At 45.8% G+C, this 25,282-nt stretch overlaps 1 protein-coding gene and 1 non-coding gene across 2 annotated transcripts in view; one reads left to right on the top strand and one right to left on the bottom strand.

Moving 5' to 3' along the window:
* Stk32b (serine/threonine kinase 32B) overlaps positions 1–25,282 on the bottom strand; it is a 256,406-nt gene that overhangs the window by 115,664 nt on the left and 115,460 nt on the right.
* Positions 16,464–16,595, top strand: LOC120096808 (small nucleolar RNA SNORA17). Its single transcript, XR_015637780.1, has one exon. It is a non-coding gene; the product is annotated as a small nucleolar RNA SNORA17 (small nucleolar RNA).

The following is a 25,282-nucleotide window of genomic DNA, read 5'->3' as shown; positions in this document are numbered from 1 at the left end:
AAGTGTAAAGAGAAGGATGAGATATGTCCCACACAATTAGATCAAAGAAAAGTGCACTGAAAGCACCCAGGTGTGCCAGCACATTGTAAACGGGTATGCCATGAATGAGGGTGTACCATGACGGAGAATGACAACTGCAATGTTGTTAGGGATGTGGAGTGAACAGTCAAGGGGGCAGAACAAATTAAAAATCTCACAGGACCTTAATGGCCTCAGGACTTGTGTACAACTCCAAAGTATTTAGGGCAGCACAAGCAAAGTTTCAGTCAACACAGTGACACCTTTCCGTCCTAAGTGTTTTGTTTTCTCATGCATTGCAGCTTGTGCTTAGTGGCTCAGGGAACACTCCTCACTCAGACCTGAAGGACTAAACACCACCTGAGGCAGCCACCATCTCTGTCTCTGAGCCAGGCTGTCTAGGAACACCTTAACTCTTTGAACAGTTCTATTAGGAGGCTTGGCATGGATGTGTGGTTCCCTCTGGTGCCACAGACACCTGCTTCTTGGCAGACTGCTCAGCCCAGGACTGTATTTCACACTTGGCTGTTTGGGGGCTTGGCTGACATCCTCTGGTTTAGGAAACATTTGGAGTTAGAAGTAAATGAGTAGTGGAGGCTTCTGGGCACCAGAGTTATGTGGCTGAAAACCTGAGTCCGAGGACAGGACGCTTTACGTAAAAACAACTAAAAGAATCTATATAACGCGCCCGTGTTTCAGGGTTAACGGAAGTGAGGGCCAGGAGCAGTGGTGTTGAAGGCAGAGGAATAGGTGAATGATGAAGCCCAAGGCTTGTTTTACATGCTGGTCTGTGAGCCAGTCTTGAACTAGTGCTGAAAGGGAAGGAAGATGGTGTCTGGCCTGAGGCAGGGGAACAGGGAGAACTGTTGGAGCTGGGATGGAGTAGGATGCCTTCTTCCTTTGCCTCTATTCTTGACTCTCATTGCTTTACTTGGACATTTCTAAATGCTCTGTCTTGACCTGTGACTCTTGAGAGATTATTTCCCCTCATAGTTTCTGGTGTCTTTTCTGTACAGCATAGAATACACTGATATCTATTCACCGTTTGCTACTGTCATGGCTTCACGGCTTTCAGGAAAAGGCAACGCCACATCTTTTCATCCACCTCCATTTATCGTTACCACTTTAAACACCATTACCTTTAATATTAGGTGATGTTATGAGTTTTGTTCCAACACAAATATGATTTATGAGACTCCAGGAGAAGGCATCACCTGTTGTATGTTTTGTTTACACTCTCTCTTTTCCTTTTAAAGGAAAGCTATTAATAACAGACTCTTGCTTTCCTACAGCCTTGTCTTCATCTCCCCCTTGTTCCTGAAGAATGGGATGTCACCCGACTGTGCTCCTGGATGACTGTTCTTTACAGCATCTAAATGTGACATTGCTTTCTCATTCTATATACCTGCTTCAGGTGGTAAATCTACCAACATTCTAACTGGCATCCCCATGGTAATGGTTACTATGGTCAACAAGGCAGGAGATAGCATCACCTAGGAGACAATTCTAGACTAGGCTAACTAAGGAAAGAAGACCCATCCTATACCTGTGTGGTGTCATCCAAGATCTGGAGTCCAAGCCTGAAGGAAAAGAAGAAAACCCAAGCAGTAGCATGCATCTCTCTCAGCTTCCTGACTGTAGACACAATGTGTGACTAACTGCTTCATGCACCTGCCAGCATGACTTCCCCACCATGATGGACTGCACCTTCCACCATGAGCCAAAATAAATCCCTTCTTCTTTAAGTAGCTTTGTCAGGATTTTCACACAGCAACACCAAAGTGATGAACACACACATAAAGAAAACATCGTTCTGTCTGATTTTGAAACCGTTTTTCTTTCATCTTTAGCTTTCAAGTGTCTAATAAAGATATGGATGATGTCACAGAGGTTACCCCAAGTGGGATTTTTCTGAGCTTCTTAAGCCACATATTTAGGTGTCTTTCAAACTTCTGGGAAGATAGACACACTCCTTTAGGATCAGCACCCTGCCCCCCACCCCCGACCGTCTGAGATGCGAATGTTCCTGTATTTCTGCTCATGTCCCCTGTGATTTGGGTTGGGGGAATTCTCTTCCCTCACCCTTGTGCTCACTCTTCTTCCTTCTGTCCCTCGTTGGTGCTCATCTCTGGGCTCATCCTAGGACAGTGCTCTGTTTATTATTACTTTCAGGTACTCGGTTTCCTTTCTGTTCTTCAGTAGAACCAGTTCTTATCTGAGGTGTCTTTCTCCGTTTGTTTCAGGACAGTCTGTCATTTTTACAAATGCTGCTTCAACCCATCAAATAAGATATAACCCTACATACCTTAGGCCTGGCACACGGTGGCTTCCTGCCTCATATTTATTCAAAAGAAGGATGGTCCAGGGCTGGAGACGTGGCTCACACAGTAAGGTGCTTATTTGCACAAGCATGAGCACCCAAGTTCAGTTCTAGAACCCAGGTAAACATGTGAGGTGTGGTGGGTCATGCTTCTAATTCCAGCTGTGGCAAAATGGTAACACGTAGATCCCTGAGGCTGGATAGCCAGCCAGCTGAGCCAAATTAGTGAACTCCAGATCAGTGAGAGACTCTGCCTCAAAAATCAAGAGGGTCAGCTCCTAAAAATAACACTTAAGGTTGACCTCTGACCTTCACACATGGCCACACCCACAAATATTAGCATGCATTCATGCATGCACATACACATGATTTGTGAGCAAGGTCCTATTCAGCAAGGGAGATGAAGACAAGACACTGTGTTCTCTGCCCCTCCCCTACTGACTTAGCAGGCTATGCAGCTTGCTGCTGCTCTGAGATGCAACTCAACACAGCCTTGCTATAAGAAAGTCCACTCAATTAGATGTGTGCCCACAGCGTGAGCGGACGACACAGACAGGAAATTGTCAGTGGCAAAAGGGGGGGGGGTCAACAATATGTCAGGGGCAATGGAGCAGAGCGAGTTAGGCCTCCTGTGAAATTACCGTATGTGCTAATTGTAATGCAGCGGGAATGGTTGGCTGCCGCTCATTTACATTTGATTATTGTATTTGCAGGTTTTAATTGCATTTGAATATTTCTGTTGCTAATGCTGTCATGCTCGTCATTGGTTGTCAGCCATCCTTTGGCACTGTATCTGCTAAGGAAATGCAGGTGTCCTGCTGGGGACCCCTTTCCTACTGAGGGCAGAGGTGCCCGGTCTGACTTGGTTCTGGGAGCTGTCCCGGGTGCTGATTCAGAAATACCAGCTCAGAATGTCCCCAGTCATCTTCATTTACACCTTCACAACTATGTGATGTCAGGCAAGAGACTAAGCCTCTCTGGTCCTCATTAACACACACTTTAGTGTACAGCTAAAAATACCAACCACTGAAGAGCTTGATATGAGGCAAGGTACTGTGTTCTCTGACTTAGTGAAGGGCCTCTTTTCCTACAAGGGAGCACCAGCCTCCTAACCTATCTTGTTGTTTTCTTTCTCCATTGACCAGTTGATCTTTAGCCATCCCTCTTATAAGGTGCATATCTGTTGCACACTCATAGGCCTTGCCTTGCTCTCCACAGCCTGCAGGACCATTTCCACGGCTCAGAACTTGGCACACAGAACCTTAAGCAGGCATTGTTAGGGGTGAAATGGCTGGCTTATTCTCAGTGCTGCGAGCACTGAGGGCAGATGCCTTCATCACCAGCATGTCTAGAATGGCCTCAGCTACAGATAGATACTCTGGCCAAGTTGTCCCCTTTGCTGGGCAGCACAGTACCTGGCTAGTCAGCATGGACATAGCAAAGCCCAGCCCCTTGCCTGGACTCTGCCAAAGTCTCTAGCTTCACCCTGACAGCACTCAAGCATAGGGTTCCTTCAGGTCCATTTTCCTCCTGTTTCTTGTTCTGACCATGCATATCGACGCCTTTGTGTCTCCCAGTTAAGCACCCCTCCTCCAGTAGACAGTATTGCTAATTTTCACTGCTTCTTGGAAAATGTCTTTTAACATAGGTTCCCTTTCCACATGTATCTCTTAGCCTATGACACAATATGGACTTGCTTCCCAAACTTAGGCTTTCTTCCATTTCCTTCTGGAACTCGGCATCTCAAAAAGCCTCAGTTTCCATACCCAGAGGCAGATTGGAGAAGTCCATGGAGTCCTGACAGAGTTACGGGCCGGGTTCTCTCCTTTTGTGCCTCTTTTAATACTGCTCTCACTTTGTTGCCATCTGTTCAGCTGTCTCTCTTTTTTTTTACACCAGCTTCGCGATCCTTCTGGACACATCTCAATTATTGTGATGGCCAGCCAGGGTCTGGTGCCTGCTGGGAGCTTAGCATATTTCTGTTTAGTGGTGAAAATCTCATTATAACCAGTGCCAGGAGCCTGGTGAACATTTGGTTATGGTGTTGTGTGGATGTTCATCATTGGAAAAATTCAGAGGCATTTAGAAGCCTCTCTCTCTTTCTCTCTCTCTCTCTCTCTCTCTCTCTCTCTCTCTCTCTCTCTCTTTCTCTCTCTCTCTCTCTCCTTTTTCTCCAGATGCAATGAAAATCTCAAGAAGCCAAGAGTCTTAATGCAAATGGCTCTCTGTACAGGCTTGTGCTCGTGTGTGTGTGTGTGTGTGTGTGTGTGTGTGTGTGTGTGTGTTGGTCAGCAGTTTGCTATAATGAAATGCCTGACTCCACTACTTATGATGCAAAGATGGTACCCTGAGGTTACCATTTGGAAGGTCAGAGTTCATACTTGGTGCTCCATTGGCTGAGTTTCTGGCATGGGTTGTAGAATGTCACTCCTATCCTGTTCTGAGAGTTCTGTAGGAGCTAAAACTAGCATCTTAATAAAAGCAAAGATAGCTGAATGGGTAGCATCAGGTTGGGTTTTTGTTCCACATACAACCCTTTCAAAAAAGAACTGACAAAAGTTCAAGCTTATGCTTAGAAGCCTTTCTGTTATAGCCCAGGAGGCTTCCTTGGAAGTGTCATTGAGGAATGACCTGGGATGAAAGGAAGGTGGCACACAGACCTTAAAGGGCAGGGAGCCCATTGAAGGTAGATACAGTAAGCCTCATGGTCCTGGGGCAGATGTATGCCTGCTGGTTGTGAGGAACTGATGTGGTAAGCCTGGGAGGGATGGAGTAGATTAATCTAGAGAGAACAGAAGCAAAACCATGGTGTGTGTGTGTGTGTGTGTGTGTGTGTACACATGATGGTAAGTTTGATCAACTTGACACACGGAGATGGAAACTCGTCCAGAAAGGGAGTCTCAGTGAGGTATCACTTAGATCAGCTTGGCCTCTGGGTATGTGTATAGGAGATGATCTTGATTACACTTATTGAGATGGGAGGACCCCACCAACTGTGGGCAGCATTGTTCCTTAGGAAAGAGGTGCTGAACTGTGTGAGAATGCACAGGTTAATTATTGTCTGCTTTCAACTTTGGATGTGACCTGACTGGCTGTTTCCGGTGAGTCTCATCAGGCGTTTTCCACTACAGTGGACTGTAAACTGTCGGCCAAATAAATCCTTCATCCCTTCAGCTTGTTTTGTCAGGGAATTTTAGCACCAGAGGAAACTACACTAAGACATATGATTGTCACTCATTTACAGGATGCTACTCCAAAGATCCAGAGGTAGTGACAGACCCAATTTCTGCCCTCACAGGAGGACTCTGAATGTCATTCAGCCTCAGTGGGTGGTACAATGAGGACAGGCTATCTGATTAAATCCTCAGGTTATAATAGTAGTGAGGGAGTGTACAGACAGACAGACAGACAGACAGACAGACAGACAGACAGACAGAGCAGCTAAACTCTGCTTGCCTGGGTGTTTATAGTATGGTTGTGGTATGCATCAAGTTTAGCTGGTGATATGGAGGAGGTCTTCCTGGCAGAACTGTGGAAGGGACTCTTTGGTGACCATTCTTTGGAATTACCCTTGTTCATGTATCAAACTCCTTCTGTCTCCATGGCCTCCCTTAAACTGATCACTAGTCATGGAAGCCTGAATTTGGAGTCTCTTTTCATATTTTATGATAGGACTTTCTGTCAATTATGTTTTAGACTTGACTAAGAGAGGCAGCACCCAGCTTCAAAGACATGAAATGAAGCATTTGCCAACTCTACATGGCTCTCAGAAGCCAGTGAGCACAGCGTAGGTCCTGGGAAGGTCAAATTTTCTCTTTGAGCTTTGTGTCTGCAACTTCGTCACAGACAGGAAACTGTGAGATCAAAAATGACCTCCAGAGCCTATGTCCTACAGTCTCCTCTCCCTGGGACAGAGTGACAGAGATCTACAGTAATTTTTGTGCATGGTGGCGGCAGCACACGGGAGTCTATCATATCTTTGTATGTGTGTTATGTAGTCTGAATATTTTACTCTGTTGAAAATAACCCCAGAAACACAGAAATTATCCAAGAAAAGAATGTTGTGGTGTAAAGCGGCTTCAAATTATTCTATTCACAGAAGCCTCAAATTATAAACACCTCAACCACTTGGCACAAATAATCAACTTGGGGGAAACTAGGACAACCAAATAGTATATAACATTGAAACAGGAAAACCTTTCCATATTTAAGAATATAATGGTGATGTTGATATTCTCAAAGATATTATGTTATATATAAGAAGCCTAAAAGAAGATAGCATGAAAGAATACAGATTCTCTGTGTTCCAGAATGCTATCCTCTGGGCACAACAGCCATTGCTCTTAGAGTAGTCGTGAGTACTTGCAAAAGACTCTCAGAAAGGCCACATCTGTTGACTTTCCCTCTCAGAAGGAGGGGCCGTGAAGGTGACTAAGTCTTCATCTGAGACCCCAGCCTCTCTGTATGTATCTCCTCCCATTTCCATGTAGTACTGTCTCATATTCGTGTGGTCTTAGGTGCAAGAACACACAGGGGACATAGGGTCAATTGAAGTGGGCACTCCATCATTATGGCTTTCAGGAAGCCAGTGTCCACGCTGAGGTGGGACTCTTCAGGAATGAAGCTGTCTAGTGGCCACCCACAGTCTTGTAGGTAATCCCCAAGCCATCTTGTAAGGACCCAATAAACTCCCCCGTTCATCAAACTAGATGGGTGAAATCACTCCTTTGGTCTGTTGTCAGTGTCCAATCTATGGTGAATAAACATTTGTTGTCACCTTCCCAGAAAATGTTAATGCCAATTAATAACTATTTATATAAAGACTAAAGTAGCCACATTGATACCTATGGTAGAGATTGGAATAGCAGTAGCTCCTTGCTGGGGTACAGGAATGAGGAAATCTCCTGGAAGTCAGACATCCTCCACTTACTGCTTGGGGCGGCTTTCACAGGCAGTCCCGTGTGAAAGACTTTGTAAAGCCATGAAGCTAACATTAATTCACATCGCAGAACATGTTTCTTCCCTTGCAGGTTGATTAAGAATCATGAGGTCATATCAATTTAAAAGCATGTCAGACGATTATAGTGGTCTTGAATCACACTGTAACTTTGCAAATGTAAGACATTCTTCCTGTATGTAAAACAAGTCTCCTTGGTGTCTTAACCACAAGGACACATGACAAGAAGGTGACACACCAGCTCTGGACCAGCCTCAGTCTTAAAAGGGAGTCAAAGTTCTTTGTTGTACAGTTAGAAGCCCATGCTCTTTCCCTGTGCATCCGCTGTGTGCTGTTGTTTGATCAGAGCTGATCTGGTCTGCCTTTGGGCTGTAATGTTTGGGAGGGTGTCTGAGTTTGCTCACTGTAGAATCCTTGACATCTAGCTCAGTGCCCAGTGTGCAGAAGGTTCTCATTATAGATTTTTATGTATGTAAACACTTTTATTTGCATAATGATTCAGAAAAAAAGGGTATTAGCACGGCATTTTCACTCACACATACAACGAGATTGGATCATTTCAAATGCCCCCCACCCTTGCCACTCTTTTGTAAAACACTGCACATTCTTCTTTTGAAACAGTATTAGTGGTCAACTTGACTCTCTGAGGTAAGCAATTGTTTAGATTAACACTTGATTAGAATGTTTGATTACATTAACCTCTTAGAATGTCTTTGAGAGATTGTCTTGATTATGTTGATAGCTGTTAAAAGACTAACTATAATTGTGAGAGGAACCTATACAGTCCCTGAGACAGCCTGGACTTACGACACACAACTCACAAGCAGGGCCCTAGCACTGACTCTTGATTCACTGCTTTTTGGTCTCGACTAGATGTCTAAGGGGACCAGTTCACACAAGTCCCAGTTACAAAAGTCCCAGTTCACATAAATCCCTGTTGCTGTGGTTCCCTGCCATGATGGAACGCAACCTGGAACTGTGGGACAAATAAATCCTTCCACACTTAAGTCACTTGAACAAGCCTCTCTGAATGCCCCCAGTCCTCAAGGATGGAGCTGACTCTGAACCACAGAGGTGTGCTGACTTGAGAGGACTCTTAGCCAGGAGATGACAGCCAAGCTCTACAGCTGGGGTCCTCCTCAGCTCACAGTCACATCTACTTTATAGAAACAGACAAAGGCATTCTCTTTCCCATGCTTGATGCAAGTGTGTCTCCCCAGTCAGAAGCCTTGGGTTTTGGTTCTGAATGCAACATCTTCAGTGTGCCAAGGAAGTACCCCACATGCAAACATGAAAGGCTTCAGTGAACTGAACTAAGAACGCAAAGACTGAGCTTCCATCAGCCAAGGTCAGAGGGAATCCGTGCAGGCCAGCCTAGCAGGCAAGTTACCGTCGCACGGAAGACTGGAACATTATTCTGTGCCATGCAGAGAAAAGACAGTATTAGTTCAAGCTGTGTCCCTTGAAAACTGTTGATGTGGCTGGAAAACCTTCCGTTACAGTAACAATTATGATAATAAATCTCTCAATTAGTTCTAATATGCAGACACTTTGTATAAATGAAAAAAACAGTGCTTTCTTCTGTCTGTTTATGGAATACATCACACCCTTTCCTGCCCAGGTCATCTAAACTGTCATCCATCAGAGACCACAGGCTGGGAATCTGGGGGCTGAATTCGGATTCATAAAATTCATTCTGTCACAATGTCATTGGCCTCTGCCCTCCAGGAGCTCAGAAGCTGGCACAAATATTAGGGAAGAGACCTAATCATTTTAAGCCAAGCAATGAGTGACATGACATCCTGTGATATTAAGAGTTTAGGGGACACTGTAGCAAGAGTTGGCCTCAGAGGTGAGGGTGTATGTAAGAGAGTCCCTGAAGGTGAGGACATAGAGGAAGGGGAGTCACCCGCCTAAAGCAGGGGTGTCTGTATCACTGTACCATAGGATCCGCTGGGAACTCCTGCAGCAGAGACAGGCAGCAGCTGATCCAAGAGTCTTTGACTGCCAGGCTCAGAATTTGTTGTGTGTCCCACATAAAGAGCTGTCTAGCTACAAGAGGTAAAGCATAAGGGCAAAGATGTGGTGAGGATGGTCACGCTGGAGATTTGGGGACATTAAACTCAAGTCATTGTGCCACCAGTATGTGGCTTGGGTGGTCCCATGGCAGATGTGACTATAAACTGAGAGAAAAAGACAGCATCAACCCAAAGTCTTTAGAACTTAAGGGGTTGATGTGTTTAGGGCAAAACCAGAAAAACCACTGGCCGGAACACATGAATCACAGAGACTGGGGTAGGACTGAGATCCACAGGAGAGTGAGCCACACAGAAAAGAGGGAAGAAGATGTAGAAAGTGGTGGCCACAGCACTGTTGGTACCATTCATATCTGTGCCACTCCTGCATTAAGAGAAGAGGGATGTTTAGAGAGCTTAGAAGAGTGGGGACCACGACCATCTGTGGCATAAGTACCTGGATGGCTGGTTGGGACCCAAGTCCAAGATCAGTATGACTCTGAGTCCTGTGCTCAAATGTTCTGGTGGTCTGACTGGAGCAGTGGTCCCCAGTTTGTTCTTCTGCATCATGTGAGAAATTCCCCTGCAGTGACTTTAGCATGGGTCTAAGAGAGAGTCATAGCTGAATACACAAGCCCCTGGATCTCAGCAGGACCAAGGGTGAAATAGGTCATCCAGACCCACATTCGGATGCCTCACACATGAGCCAAACACAGTAGCTCTTTAAGCCTTCCATTTTGGACAAGTTTCTTTGGCAGCAAAGATTTACCAGAGGCAATTCAGCCAGTTATGTGACTTTCAGCTGGCTCAGTCTGTGGTGTTGGAGCCATCCTCCCCTGCCCTGTGATATTCTGGGTTTAGTCTTTTACAATAGATTCCTTGGAGGTTTTGTGGCTGGGTTTGTGTCTCAAACCTTAGATTTAAAATTTACCCTGTCTACAAGATGGACTGCAAAGATGGCTCAGAAACTATGGGAGTGGACAACCAATGACTGGTACAGCTTAAGACTTATGCTAGGAGAGGGAGCCCACCCCTGACACTGTCTCAGTTGAACAACCCAGAGACCCTGTCATTAGAGAGGCTCCATCCAGCAACAGTTTGAAACAGGGGTAGAGATTCACATCCAAACATTTAGTGCAACTCAGAGAATCCTGCAGAAGAGGGGGAGGAAGGATTATAGAAGCCAGAGGAGTTAAAGACACTACCAGAAAACCCACAGAATCAACTAACCCAGGCTAATATGGGCTCACAGAAACTGAACCGACAACCAAGGGGCTTGTATATATGTTACTGTTGTATGGCTTGGTCTTCTTGTGGGACTCCTAACAGTGGGAGCAGGAGCTGTCTCTGACTTTTTTTGCCTGCTTTTGGGCAAAAAGTGAGTCCCTGCTTTTGGGACCCTTTTCCTCACACTGGGTTGCCTCATCTAGCCTTAATATGAACGGAGGGACCTGGTCTTACTGAAAACTTGATCTGCCATGTTTGGTTGATATTCATGGGAGGACTGCCCTTGGAGGAGTTGTGAGGATAGAGGTGAGGACTGGGTAGAGAAGAGGGCGACTTTGCTGCAGTCAGGATGCAAAACATGAGAGAAGAATAAATTTTAAAAATAAAGGGTTGCCCACAATGTTTTGAGAGACAACCCAGTTGTCTGGAGAGAAGCGGGGAGCATTTCCCCACTGGTTAGGGAGACTCCTAATTCCCTGCTGGTTGTCCGCTTTCCTCCAGTGATGACACTGAGGATCTCACTGGCCTCTGCCTCTGACAGTGACCCCCAAATGCAAGCTTTTGTCCAAGGATCCAAGTAGGTACTGCAGTTCCCTGCTTAGCGCCGTTTCCGGCCTGTGTGTGTCATCTGACAAGACTGTTTTCCTAAGACTCAAATAACCCTCCAAGCCACCTCACTTTGTGTTCTGCGGTGTGTCTGTCTCCATCTGTGTCCACAAAACAAGGGACCCGACAAGTGCTCAGTACATGGAACCACAGAAACCATGTCTACTGTCTGAGCTTGCTCCCCGTACAAGGACACAGGATAGCACTAAGAACAGCAGCATATCCTCCCTGAGAAGCCTTCAATGAGAAGGAACACACCAATGCACTATGCACAGGAATAGTTTACTAGGCAATGATTCAGAGTCCGATATGCCAGTATGCTCAGTCTCAAAGTTGGTCCTCCCATTTAAAATTCATGTTTCCCTTAATTCTTCTCTTTCCTAGTCCCTCAAATGCAATATGTGTGGCACCTTAATACAAAGAATTATGGCAGGGTATAAAGATAAGGTGTGCTTAAAACCTGGGTAAAAGGTATAAACAAAAAGGTATAAATAAAAAGCACAGTGGAGATTGCCTTATATCTGTTATGGTGGCTAATGTAATGCATGCATGTGAGTGAGCATACACACACACACACACACTCACACACACACACTCACACACACATGCACACACACTCACACACATGCACACACACTCACACACACATTGACACACACATACATACAGATACACACACACTCACACACTCACACACACATGCACACACACACTCACACACATGCACACACACTCACACACACTCACATACACATGCACACACATACTCACTCATGCACACACATGCACACACACACTCACACACATGCACACACACTCACACACATTCACGAACACAGATACACACAGACACACACACACACACACACACACACACACGGGAAAGGACATGAAGGAGCTTTGGGACCTGTTAGTCAGAATGTGAAATGATGCTGTCACCATGGGTAACAGCCTGGGGGCTCCTCTTACCAGCCAGCAGTCCCACCAACTCTGAGTGTCCAATGGGATTGAGATCAGGGTTGAGAAGAGGTATGTGAACATCACCATCACAGCAGCAACCGTAGCTGAGAGTGGGAAGCCAGATAGACAGAACGTCCTCGCAGTGGAGTGCTACTCACTTTTAAAAAGAAGACCAACTCTGTCTCAAGCTATGACACGAATGACTCCCAAAGATGATGGCATCCTTGTAGTGTACTTTACACCCCAGTACATCTGGTAGGCAGGGGAAATTGTAGGTCTAAGAGTCGAGGCGAAAGGCTCAGTGTAATAGTTTGCATATGCTTGGCACAGGGAGTGGCACTATTAGGAGGTGTGTCCTTATGGGAGGAAGCGTGTCATGGTGGGTGTCTGCTTTAAGACACTTATCCTAGCTGCCTGGAAGCCAGTCTGCTCCTCTCAGAACAAGAGGTGGGACTCTCAGCTCCTCCAGCCCCTTGTCTGCCCAGATTCTGTCAGGCTTCCTACCTTGATGATAATGGACTGAAATTCTGAACCTGTAAGCTAAACCCAATTGTTGTCTTCAAGTTGCCTTGGTCATGGTGCCTGTTCACAGCAGTAACACCTTAACTAATACACTCAGTGAAACAAACCTATCACAAAAGACTAATTCCAAAGCAACCAACAAGAGACCTTAACTCAAGGTGGAAAGGTGAGGGCTAACACCTACACACTCTTTGACATGCATGCATGAGTGTGATAACACACACACACACACACACATGCACACACATTCACGCACGCACACACACATACACACACATGCACACACACACGAGCACACACACACAGGCATAGGCACACACGCACACATACACACTTGAGTGCACACATTGGGGTGGGAGGGGAAGGGAGAGGAAGGGAGGGAGAGAGAGGAAAAGGTGGAGGGAGAGAGGGAGAGAGCGAGATAGAGATGGGGAGATCTTTTTTAAAATCCTTTTATTTTTTCTTTTGCTGGCAAGCCACCAAAACCTAAGTTTCTCCCCCTGGACCCCAACCCTCAGCTTTCATCAGCTCCAAACAGTAACCAAGATGTTAATCCCTAAGCCTTTGGGAAACACTTAGGATCCAAACTGTAAGTAATACAGGGCACTTAAGATTAAATCCCTCAATTGGTGTGCGGCTGTGTATGAATAGTATTTTAATACTGCAATATAAAGCCTTATATAAAAAACCCTAAATACATGGAGAGAAATGCCATGCCATAGATCCAGTCATAAAAATGTCAGCTCCACCAAAATTAATCTATAAATCCAATGGTTTTCCTGTCAAAGGCTGATAGTTTTAATAGAACTTGACAAATGGATTCAAAAGTCTGTCTGGAAGAACAAAGAGTGAAGACAGCCAGGAGAACTTTTGAAAAACAAGGTGAAAGACTGACTCACCAGGGCCCAAAACTTGTTAGAAGAGCGAAATCAGCAAGATGGAGATACTGGGGAGGAGAACAGACCAGAGGTGTGGCCGAGAGTTCATACAGACCCAGAGAAAAGTCAAGTAAGGTCAGTGGCAGAGGTGGTGTCTGTAGGTCATGGAAGAAAGGAACAAAAAAAGGGCATAATACTCAAAAGGAAGACACATGGATGAGGCTCTGTTAAAATAAAACATCTGTGAGAAAAGGCAAAATAGAAAGAATAAAAGCATAAGCTGCAGATTTGAGGAGGATATTTGTAGTATGTGTTTGATATCCGTACTGCATAAAGAACCCTCTACCGAGGCTGGAGGGATAGATAGCTCAGGGTTAAGAGGGTGCAATGCTTTTGCAAAGGCCAGATTCAGAGCCCAGTCCCCGTGTTGAGTGGCTCACAACTAACTGTAACTCTAGCTCCAAGGGGACTTGACATTCTCTTTGGTCCCTGTGGGTACCTACTCTTATGGGCATATACCCGTGCGTAACCCCACAAACACATGTGCACGTGCAGGCACGCACGCACACACACACACACACACACACACACACACACACACAAGCACAGGCACACAGACCACACTGACACACAGGGAGGGGGGAGGGAGGGAGGGAGGGAGGGAGAGAGAGAGAGAGAGAGAGAGAGAGAGAGAGAGAGAGAGAGTGAAATCTTTAAAAACAAAACTCCATGAAAATCCTACCAATCCAGAAACATCTTGACATCATAGTGTTTCTAAACCCATCAGGGAAGAACCAATGTTCAAAACTATGTGTGGTAAAATTCCAGAAGTGATAAGCCATTTCTATGAGAGACTAAGAGGAAAGCCTTGTTAGGACTCCAGGAGGAGGAAGATCCTCCATGGATACAGCAGAGGAAAGCTAGAGGAACAGATGAACTTACAGCAGTAGTTCATGAGCTGGTGAAAATGAGGGAGAATTCTAAGGCAACCACCAGCCCAACAGCAAGAGAGCACCTGCCTGTCCTTCCCAGGGGTCGGGGTACTTCAAATGCTCAGAGGTTGGCTGTGAGGTATCATCCAGGAGACACAGGACCTTCCCAGCATCACCACACTCACAAGTAGAGAGCAAACGTCAGGTCAAGGGAACTGAGAGAGAGCCCAAGCTTCCTGGAGTTCACCTGCTGTAAACTAGGGCTGACACAAGAGAACTAGACAAAATCCTGTGAAATTTGGGGAAAGTGATATCCCCATTATAAAAGACCTAGGTTGGACAACCCTCCCTCCAATGATCCAGAAAGCAATTAGCCAGGCTATGAAGCAAAGAGGAAGGTCTCCCATGACCCAGGAACTTAGCAACTCAGAGACCCAGGAAAAAATGCTTCAGGAACTAACAGCACAGTCTTTACACTCAGACTCAGTCAGAACTGGCTCAGTCAGGTTAAAGCTGTCTAGAGTGGGCCTACTGAAATTCATGATGACTGTCAAGTCCTTCATGAGACTCCAGAGGGAGAAGCTCCAGGGTGCCAATCAAGGCAAACTGCAAAGAGAAGGGACTGTTAATATACCAAGTAGCACGTGCTATGACTGCATAGCCCAGCTTAGCTTCTGAGAATGCTCTGACACAAACACCCTAAGGGAGAAAAGCTTTACTCTTTCACCATTCAAGGTTTTGGCCCATCATGACGGGTGAAGAAGTCAAGACAGAAAGAGCTTGAAACATCTGGTCCTATGACATCCATAACCAGGAAACAGAGAGCCACGAACACACTTAGCTTCCTGTCTCTGTACAGCGAAGGTCCCAACTGGAGAGAGGTACCACCCCAATTAATTTAATCAAGATTCCCACGGGAATGTTCAGAGGCCTACCCAGATTCTGTCTGGGTTGATAACACTAACTCTCACAATCCCTTTAGCATGTGCAATTAAAAAGATACTTTTCTTTTAGAATTTTCTTCAGTGTTTTAGACTGTAGTTGGAGTTCATGGGTTTCCATTCCAAAAGGAGTAATTCTGGCATCTTTGGCTGGAGAAAGAGATACCTCAGCTGTCCTTGATCCTTTAAATGGACATTGTTAAATACTGATTATCTACTGATTTTCTACTGGAGAGACATTTTCACCAAACTATAATTCTTAAACAAAAATTAGTAAGTTTGAAGCAAGGCTAAGACCCAAGCCAGGAAGAAGCCAGAATTAATTCACTGTCCTGACTCCAGTGACCTGGCACAAGAAGGAGGCATACTCTTTCAAAACATAAATATTACTTGGTATCTACTATTTATCAATACACATTCTCCAGACAATGGAAATAGAACATGCAGAAAATGAAAATATCCATTACTGAGGAGAATGTCAGTGCACACAAACATTAGTAGAAGTCAGAGTTTCAGAGACACCTTAGTGTATTTGTGAGAACTGTGCTCTACTATGAAAGAGTTAAAATGTATGGAGATAGGGAACTATAACATGCATATGAAATATTACCAGGGTGTATGAAGCCTGCATGTTCTAATACTGGAAATAAATACTCATTAGGCAGATTTAAGAGTATACTTGCCCATGTTTGAGAAGAGTTTGTTTAGACACAAGTAAAAACTACTCAAACATAATACTGAAATATTCCCCTGTGCATAGGTGGAAACGAATGGGATTTCAAGGACAAAAGCATGTGTGTTTGTGTGTGTGTGTGTGTGTGTGTGTGCCACACATACACACACACACACACACAGACTGGGGAGGGGGATTTAACTCTGACATGAGTGACAGTTGACTTCTTACCAAGGATAATGAAACCCAGAGGACAGTAGAGCTAAGTTTTAAAATACTGAAAGAAAACAAATCAATGAACATTGTTCTCAGTAAAACATCATTCACAAGAGAGAGAAAAGTAAAACATTCCCAAACAAAACCCAGAGAATTCTCCTCAGCGGAACTAAAATGTTAGCTAAAGAAGAACTGAGGTCTGCCTCTAGAGGGATTGCACGTGTGGCTGCTGTGTCACATGTAGGTCAGTAGGTGGCAGAGAGGAGGGAGGCCATGTCTGTGCTCCGTGTTCTGAACTGTGAACATCTGAATGATAAGCAGCCTAAAATTTCCTATAAAAAAAAAAAAAGCTAGTCTGAGACAGCCACCAGTCCAGCACCAGGGGCCTGGACAGGGAGCCAGCCTGAGATGATCACCAGTCTGGCATAGATGGGCTCTCAGGATAGGGGACAAGCCAGAGACTAGAAGAACCCTGCCTGGGACCGCAGGTCCTGGGTAAGAGTGAGCCTGTGACAGATGACCCTCAAAAGAGGCCACTCTGGTGGTTTGTGTTGGGAACAAGCCCTAGATGATTACCAGACCCATGTCCTGTGAACCAGAAAGGGAACTGAGATGGCCGCCAGTCCAGTGACTCTCAGTCTGGTGGGGGATGGGGGGCGTTGCAAGCCATGCCTGAGATGACCCCTTCCCAGCACCATAATGGGCAAGCAGGGCCTAGCACTCCTGAGACCATTCCTGGGATGACCACAGACACTCAGAGACCCTAGGCACTGCTAAGAGCAGCAAGTGGTAAGTGGTGGAGAAACAGAAGAGAAAGAGAAACAGAAGGATGTGGGCACAATAAAGAGAGGCAGAACTGGAGACTCAAGCATATGATGATGCCACCTGGGACGATGGTGGTGTCCTGGCCTGTACTAGCACCCAAGGCCATGTCTGGGTCCATGGCCCTGCAACCACAGGGGTCTGTCACCACCAAAGGCTAGGCAGATGTCCCTGATCTGGGCTGCCAACCAAGGACATGTTGATGTCTGAGGGCTGTGCCAAACTGGTCCCCCCACCCCTGCACCACTTAAGCATCCTGGAAGAGCAGGAACTGGGAACAGGAGAACAGGCGAGAGGACCCCACCCCTAGCCAGCTTCAGTACTGGGGAGAAGAGCCCTGCACATTGTAGGAGTGGCGGATGAACCAGCCCAGGATATGAGCATGGGAAAACTGGCCCTACCACCATTTCCCTGCTGTGGTGTGTGTGAGGGAAAGATACCCTCCTTCCCCCATCATCCCTCACCACCTACAGCAGGCAGGAGAGCTGGCCCCCACGTCATCCAAGCAGAAGAGCTGCGCCTGCCCCTCATGTGCTGCAGCATTTGGGAGAGCAGGCACGTACCTCACCAGGACAGCACAATAGAGCTGACCCTGAATGTGGGGGCTGCTGGTAAGAAGGCCCTGAGGATCTGAGAGTGGGAGAGTGGGCAGGCTAACCAGTTAAGATACCTCTCAGGCTTTGAATTGGCCCACCTTAACATCCACCCCTTTGGTGAACTGCTAGAGTACGTAAAGGGGCTGGTACTATAGATTCTATAGATTCTAAGCTACAGGATCTCCATGACACAAGGTAACAACAGCATATCTGAGAAGACAGGTTTCAGTATGGATAGAGTAGCAGACCAATGTTTTGTACCAGACCAATGAGTCATTGCAGTGAACATTTGAAGTAAAGAAGTGTGGACACAAGGGTCTACTGTGGGACACACTGTGACACACTATAGCTTCCACAATGAGAACTTTCTTCTGTTGGTGTGGGAAGGTTACAGGGTGGAGAGGGGGTACAAGGGTAAATGAGTGGGATTGGGGTGCATGGTGCGAAATTCATAAAGAATCAACAAAAAGCTTAAAAAGAAGAGGAAGAAGAAGAGGAGGAGGAGGGAAAAGGAGAGGAAGAGGAAGACCCTAGGGAAATGATACAAAATTCCAGGCCAGACCTTCAGCAAAAGTGAAGCGCTTACGTGCTTCTACAGGAGCAAATCGAAGGATATATTTTTAGGGTTCACCACTGGGCTGACTTCAGCCATAACCCAAGCATGAAGGCCACTGCTACACTATGTCAGTAATACTTAACCTAACACTGCATAAACTTGGAGAAATGCCGCCAGGAAACGCACACAGAATGCATACTTGGGAAGATTCTGATCAGCGCTATATGAAATACTGTGAGTGCAGAAACATGAAAGCATTCCCGGTAAAAGAACAGATTATTATGTTCAGATATTTTCACACAATATTCTCATAGTAATAAGGAGGGAAGGAGGGAGGGAGGGAGGGAGGGAGGGAGAGAGAGAGAGAGAGAGAGAGAGAGAGACAGAGAGACAGAGAGACAGAGAGACAGAGAGACAGAGAGACAGAGAGACAGAGACAGAGACAGACACAGAGACACAGAGACACAGAGACAGAGAGACAGAGACTAAGGTGCATTGTGACTATACCTCAAAGCGCAAGCTAACAGCAAAGCGAGTATCAGCAGATTCCTGCCTGTGGTGATACACATGGGTCATGTAAAGACACACACGTGACCCAGCATGCTTATGCTTAGTGATATGTCCCTGTGGGCTCCATTATCCCATAAGAAGGAATAAGGACACGTGAGTGTTCTTTTGTAATTCTTCCTTAGAATAATTACACATTCCTTGTAGAGTTTATTTTAAATTTAATCCAGAAAATAAAGCAAAAAGCACACGGCACAACTCGATAAACATGTGTTGTTTTGGTAATTAAAATAACAAATTCAGAGTTTCCAGACCGAAAAAAAAATAGTTGCAATTTGTGTTTGTAAAAGGAAAATACACTGAAGCCTGTGTTAAGTATGAATGAGACTACTGATTACTTATTAAGGACAGGGTTGACATGAGTGGGAGGTGTTTCATAGTGAAGTCAAAGTTTCCCTCCCTGCTTCCTCCAGAGTATGCTGACAAATGGACTTTTCTTGATCTCACTGTGTCAATAAGGCGACACTCCCACAGACATCACTCACCTCAGACTTAGCTCATTCTGCAAATAAAGAGCCTACAATAATCTACAGTTAAAAGGGAACAAGAACTCATACCAAGCACCCTCCTCCCAATGAAGATAGAACTCTTCTGTCTGTGGCCCTACAGCCCACAGCCATGACCTCAGACACAGTGAGCCCCAGAGCATCCATCTTCTGGGGAGGTTCACTTGTAAAAGAGAAGGCCATCTCCCTAGAATGAATGCCACTCTTGCTTCTAGCTGTACTCATTCATCATGTCCCTCCCCACTTCCTCCCTCCATTCCTCCCTCTGTTCCTCCCTCACTTGCTCAAACTGTTTTCCCAGAGCCCCATTTCATATCATATCATCCCGTCAAACATGCATCTGTCAGCCACAGCTCCTGTCTCCAGTGATGTGCTTCTTCAGTGAGTAATGAAGAACAGTGGATATTGCTACATGGCGGAATGGAGGAAACCCAATGCAAAAAGGATTGCGTAGGGAGGCTGGGGTTCATGGAAGGGGAGCTTCCAAGAAGTAGTGATGCAGGAGAGGGCCTTGCAGAGGATGTGGAGGATTGGGGTTCCCAGGAGAGGGCATGTAAGTGTATGTACACAGCCCTCGGAATAGAGCACACAGTCCATATTCTACACATGGATTGAGAGTGAAGCCAGAGGCTTGGGAGCAGGGGCTGACATTCAACCATTCCAGAATGAAACTTCTGTCACTCAGTACAGCTACACAAAGAAAGGTCCAGGGCAAGAGTCAATCATTTTGATTGTTTATTCAATATACTAATTGTGCAAATTTGCAGATCTATACAGTGCGTAAGAATGAAATTCAGGTGGCTAAGATTTTCATCACTTCAAACATTCTATATGAAGTTGTGGGGAATGTGTAAAGTTGAGACTTGACACACATATACACTACGTACTGTGGGAGCAGGGCAATGCGGAGTTCCCGCTTTGATCACTGAGCATGGTGCTTTGAGCTCCTCTCTTCTAGTTAAACACAGAATACATAGGTCACCGTGGAGCACTGTAAACCATCAGTGCACTGAACGCTAGAATATAGTATTTGCCTTCGCATCTGTGTTTCTTGAAATTGAGCCACCAGCAGCATTTCCCAACCTGGCACTGGAAGCTGTTCCCCACTATGCTTCCCCACCCCCCGCCCAGATGTACCTTCAAGTCTGCCATCTGGACAGCCCCAGGAAGAAGCTCCACTCTGTAGACCTGGAGACTCCAGTAACCTTGGCTTGGGGAGCATAAGAGCAGAGCCCCTCGGCCAACCATGCTCTCTGTAGCCATCCTCATCCTCAGAACATGAGCCAGTTCTGAAAGTGAGATGTGTCTTCCTCCCTTTCTCTCGGCCCCTTGGATTCCACTATTCTCTGTGTCAACCTGCTTCAGCCTGAACTCCATTCCAGCAGGGAAAGGTGTTGTGAAGACAGTCAGAGGATCCCAAGACACACCAAGGAAGTCCTGGAGCCACCAGAAACTGCAGAAGCAAGGGTTGTCCTCTGCAGTCTTTAGACAGTGCTTCTCAACCTTCCTAATAGTGTGACCCTTTATTATAGCTCCTCATGTTGTGGGGATCCCAACCATAAAGTTATTTTATTGCTACTCCATAGCCATACCTTTGCTGCTATGATGAATCAGAATGCACATATCTGACACGTGACCACGAAAAGGGTACAACCCAGAGCTTGAGAACGACTGCGTTAGAGGGAACGCTCCCTGCTCATGATTTTGCCCAGGTATCTGGCTTCCAGAATGTGACAGCAGAGATAGCTGTGTCCTGAGTGTATGTATTCATTCATGTATGGATGCACATGTATGTAGGAGCCCAGGTGTGTGTGTGTGTGTGTGTGTGTGTGTGTATGTGTGTGTGTGTTTGTGTGTGTGTGTGTGTGTGTGTGTGTGTGTGTTTCTAAGGGTATAGGTGGACATGTGGATGGGGTGCTTGTGTAGCAAGGGACATATAGGTCAGAGATCAACTTTGTTAACTGAATTTTATTCTCAGGTGCCATTTACTTTGTTTGTCTGTCTCTTGGGTCTCCTGCTGGGACCTGGGGCTTCCCTGATTAGACTTGATTGTTAGGCTGACTGACCACCAAGGCCCAGGAATCCCCCTTCCTCTGCCTCTATAGCTCTAGAATTGTGAGCATGTAGCATTATGTCTAGCCTTTTACATTGTTCTGGGGATGGAACTCAGATCCTCATGCACGCATGGCTAGCACTTTACTGACTAAGCCATCTCCCCAGCCCAAGTAGCCAAGTAACTGGATATTTATGACATCCAGTGTGTTCTGGCAGCCGCAGGGAACCCACTGACAATTTCATCAGGTCACATCGCCATGGCATGGTATCAGCAAACCCAAGCTCTCATTTTCAAACAAACTAAAGCCCCTAAGGCTTGAGGTCAAGCATAGAGCAGCTGTGATGCAGACCTGGCTTTTCCCATTCCTCTTCTCTTCTATCGACCTAAGGAGATATTAGAGAGATTAGTCAGAGGAAACAAAGGGAAGTGTCAGGGCCTTTGGCAGAAAACCTCATCTAACTATCCATCCCTCCCACACACCCCTGGAAGTGAACGTGTGCAGTGCACAGTGGCAGCTGTAGGAGCAGTCGCCATGGGAAGAGAGACCTATTAATGTGGCAGTGTCTGATGAAGTCACACGGACTGTCAACCCCCCCAGCGCCCTATGTGCACCCAATGGCCATCCATTCTCAGTAAGCCTCAGCTCCACTTCCTGTACACATTTGATTTTTTTTTCCATTTTGGCAAACCTTTCCCTCACCGTAGCCTGTTATCTTCATATTTCTGATCAGGCCTCTGAGAAAACATCTGCCGGTTCTTCACTTCCCCACCAATTAAATCCAGCTGTGTCTGGAGACCTCATTTAAGGAGTGAGCTCATTCTTATTAATCTCCTGAGGTAAAGCATCACGGTGATGGATGGAGTGGCGGCGGGCTGTTACTAACAGACACCTGCAGTGTTGCTCTTGCTCACAAAGCGTCTTCATGTGGAGGTCCTCACTGGAGCTTCCAGGCAGTGCCCCTGACAGCTGTCAATCACATTACCTCCCTCCCACGGCAGGAGAAAAATGCTTGAACCACGCTGGCCAATCTCATAATACCACCCTCCCTCATCTCATTGAGATGTGGGGATGGGCACATGGCCAGGGCTAGAGAGACAACACATTTTCCAGAATTGTAGACATACCCTCATTCTGCAGGATCTTAGCTTCCTCAAGGGTTGGTTCTAGAGTGTTCCAGGTAATTTCCCTTCCAAGTTTGTCAGAGGGGTTTCCTGGGCTGCACATTCAGTGAGAAACTGTGCAGAGAATGGCCAAGCCTGGAACAGCTGCTTTGGCAAGCTGTCTGACAGCAACTATTTAGACTCAAGAGACAGATGCCTGTGGTGCCTACATTCCACATCTGGGTTTTCACTATCAATACTATGAGTATTTATACCCAAAGCCGTGCACCCAGTGCTTCTAGCAGAACTCATGGCACCAGCCCTAAATTGTAGATGACTCAATGGCCTATACAGTTGATAAACATATTGTGACATAATATCCCTGAAGGACACTATGTAGCAATGAGAGAGACCAGGTGTCTCCAACAGTCTAGAGGAACTTCACACACACAGTGCCGAGCAAAATGAGCCAGCTACAGCAACTCACTTTGTCAACACAATGCTGGGGGATATTTCACACCTGCTGTGTTGGCTGGAGTCCTATAAAGCAGACATAGACAGAGCAAACCTATGCTGGACACAGCTAATGGAGAAGCCACCTGGGGGACATGTCTGAATGGTGCTTTAGAGGTGCCCCGGGCTCTGATCTTTTTCCTTCATATTAGACGATGCACTGGGTATTGGAAATACCTTCTGGCTAGACATTTATCATAGGTTCACTTTATGGTATATAGGGTAGCTTTTTAAAGGTAATTTTACAACCAAATAACAAAGTCTGTTCATCCCCCAAGGGGGACATGCTGTAGAGAGCTGACAGTGTTAAGAGGAGGCTGTGGCACTTAGAAATGTGAGATAGTAGAACAAGGACCAGAAGACACACTGTTGTTGAGGGATAATGAAATGTCTGTGAATAAGGACTGTCCCAAGCTGTCCCAGGAGGCTGCCTTGTCCACCACCAAGATGCCACAGATGCACCTACACACCATAGTTACCCTGAGTTCATTGCTCTGTTATCTTCAACTTCATTTCCCTGGATGTGAATCCTGCTTCCAACCCCAGCTGCTGGTGTTCTCCATGTCCAAGTCACCATCAGTCCCTGTGCTTTGAGGAGCTTGTTTGTGGCAAGAACAAGACAAGACCTCTGCTCTTATTGTGACCAAAAGGTCATCATCCCTCCTAGATGCCTGGATGCCTCTCGGTCCCCCTGCCTGAAGCCTTGCCTTGAGGAGAAATTGCAAACAAGCCTGACGTGTTGGCTGTGCTAAGTATCTGAAGTGCAGCTGGGGCAAAAGGTTCACACGGAACACTATTTTTAGCAGACAGTACTGGAGTAGCCTGTGCTGAGAAAACTCCCTCAAGGACAAATTCTCTACCCAGAGAAGTAATCAACTCAGATGACTTTAAATCAGGATGCCACCTTTTCAAAGATGGTCATGATGTTAGCATTAGGGTAAAAAGGAAGTCTGCTCATCTGAAATTCTCTTGACAGAGATAAAATTGCTGGGTTGATTCTGATGTGCTCTCCAGGCTCGTGATCTAAAGACTTTCCCTCTCCATTTTGCTACTTACAGTGGACTCTTGTGACTTCCCCATAACAGCTGGTGGACATGCCGTGGTTATTCCTGCTCAGCAAGTGAGAATAAAGTCCCTAGGCTGCAAGGTTGTAACTGATTGCACTCTTGGTCACCGTGCAATTGCCTACCCGTGCTGCACATGGGGCTTCTGCACAGAGCAACAGCCACACCCCACAGGCAGTCCACTCCCCATTTCACACATGGCAAGACTAAAATTGGCAGAGATGGAACTTCTTACCAAGTGATTCACTACTAAGGGGTGGGGAGGAAAAGACTATTTCATTTCTGGATTCACAAGCACTCTGGGAGCAGAGAATTCCAATTGATTTCATTTTTACAGCTATCTAGACTATCAAATGTAGAGTTTCATGGCACGGAGTTTTATAAAGTTCTCAGTAAAAGCATTCCTTTATCTCTTCTAAATATACATTGTTAACACATAGTTTTGGTTCAGCCTGGAAGCTGTATTCTGAAGTTATTCAATGACCATGGAGTTAAAGGATTGTGGGAAACCATATCCATACAAAAATAGTCCCAACTCAACTGCCATTTGTACTTTATGTGCCTTTGGGTGGAAAACACAAGGATGAGAATGTCCAGACATGTGATACTCATTTCATGTGGTTTGCAGCGGTTCCAAGACCAGGACCATTTGAATGTGCTTTGAAAACACAGATGATGCCTATAAGAACAAAATAATCCCTATCTACAAGACACGTGCAAAAAAGAAAGAGATTCAAGTCCACAGGGATGCTCTGGTTAGCACTAGTGGACCTATGCTCCCGGACCCTCTTGGTGGAGCAGCTGTTGGGCTATGGAACAGAGTGGTGACCAGGAGAGACAGCTGCCCTTTTCAGGGAGCCTCTCTAATCTCCCTCTGGACCAGTCTGTAAAAGAGGTGCCATCAGAAACAATAGCTGCCACTCTATAGAGCTCAGCCCATGCCCTCAGCAAGGTGCGATGTGCACTTTGTGCCTCCTTAGCTCATTTCAGACATGGCCATTACTATAGCCATTCTACAAAAGGAAAAACAAGACAAGAGTTTTTAAGTTGTACCAATTAGAACTAATTCAAAGGATCTTATAGAGGATGCCACTAAAAAGCCCTATGTGTCATTAAACCATAAATTAGTTACTGAGATACCTCAATGAAGTAAATTTTAGATAATCAGAATTTATTTTATGACATAATTAGAAGCATTGCTCCTGGAAAGACTCTTTAATGTTTACTAAACTGTGG

This window comes from Rattus norvegicus, chromosome 14 (genome assembly GCF_021556685.1).
Source record: "Rattus norvegicus strain SHRSP/BbbUtx chromosome 14, alternate assembly SHRSP_T2T, whole genome shotgun sequence".
In the NCBI taxonomy this organism is placed as follows: domain Eukaryota; kingdom Metazoa; phylum Chordata; class Mammalia; order Rodentia; family Muridae; genus Rattus; species Rattus norvegicus.
Note: the sequence above shows the minus strand (reverse complement) of the source record. Positions and strands in the feature narration are given on the sequence as shown.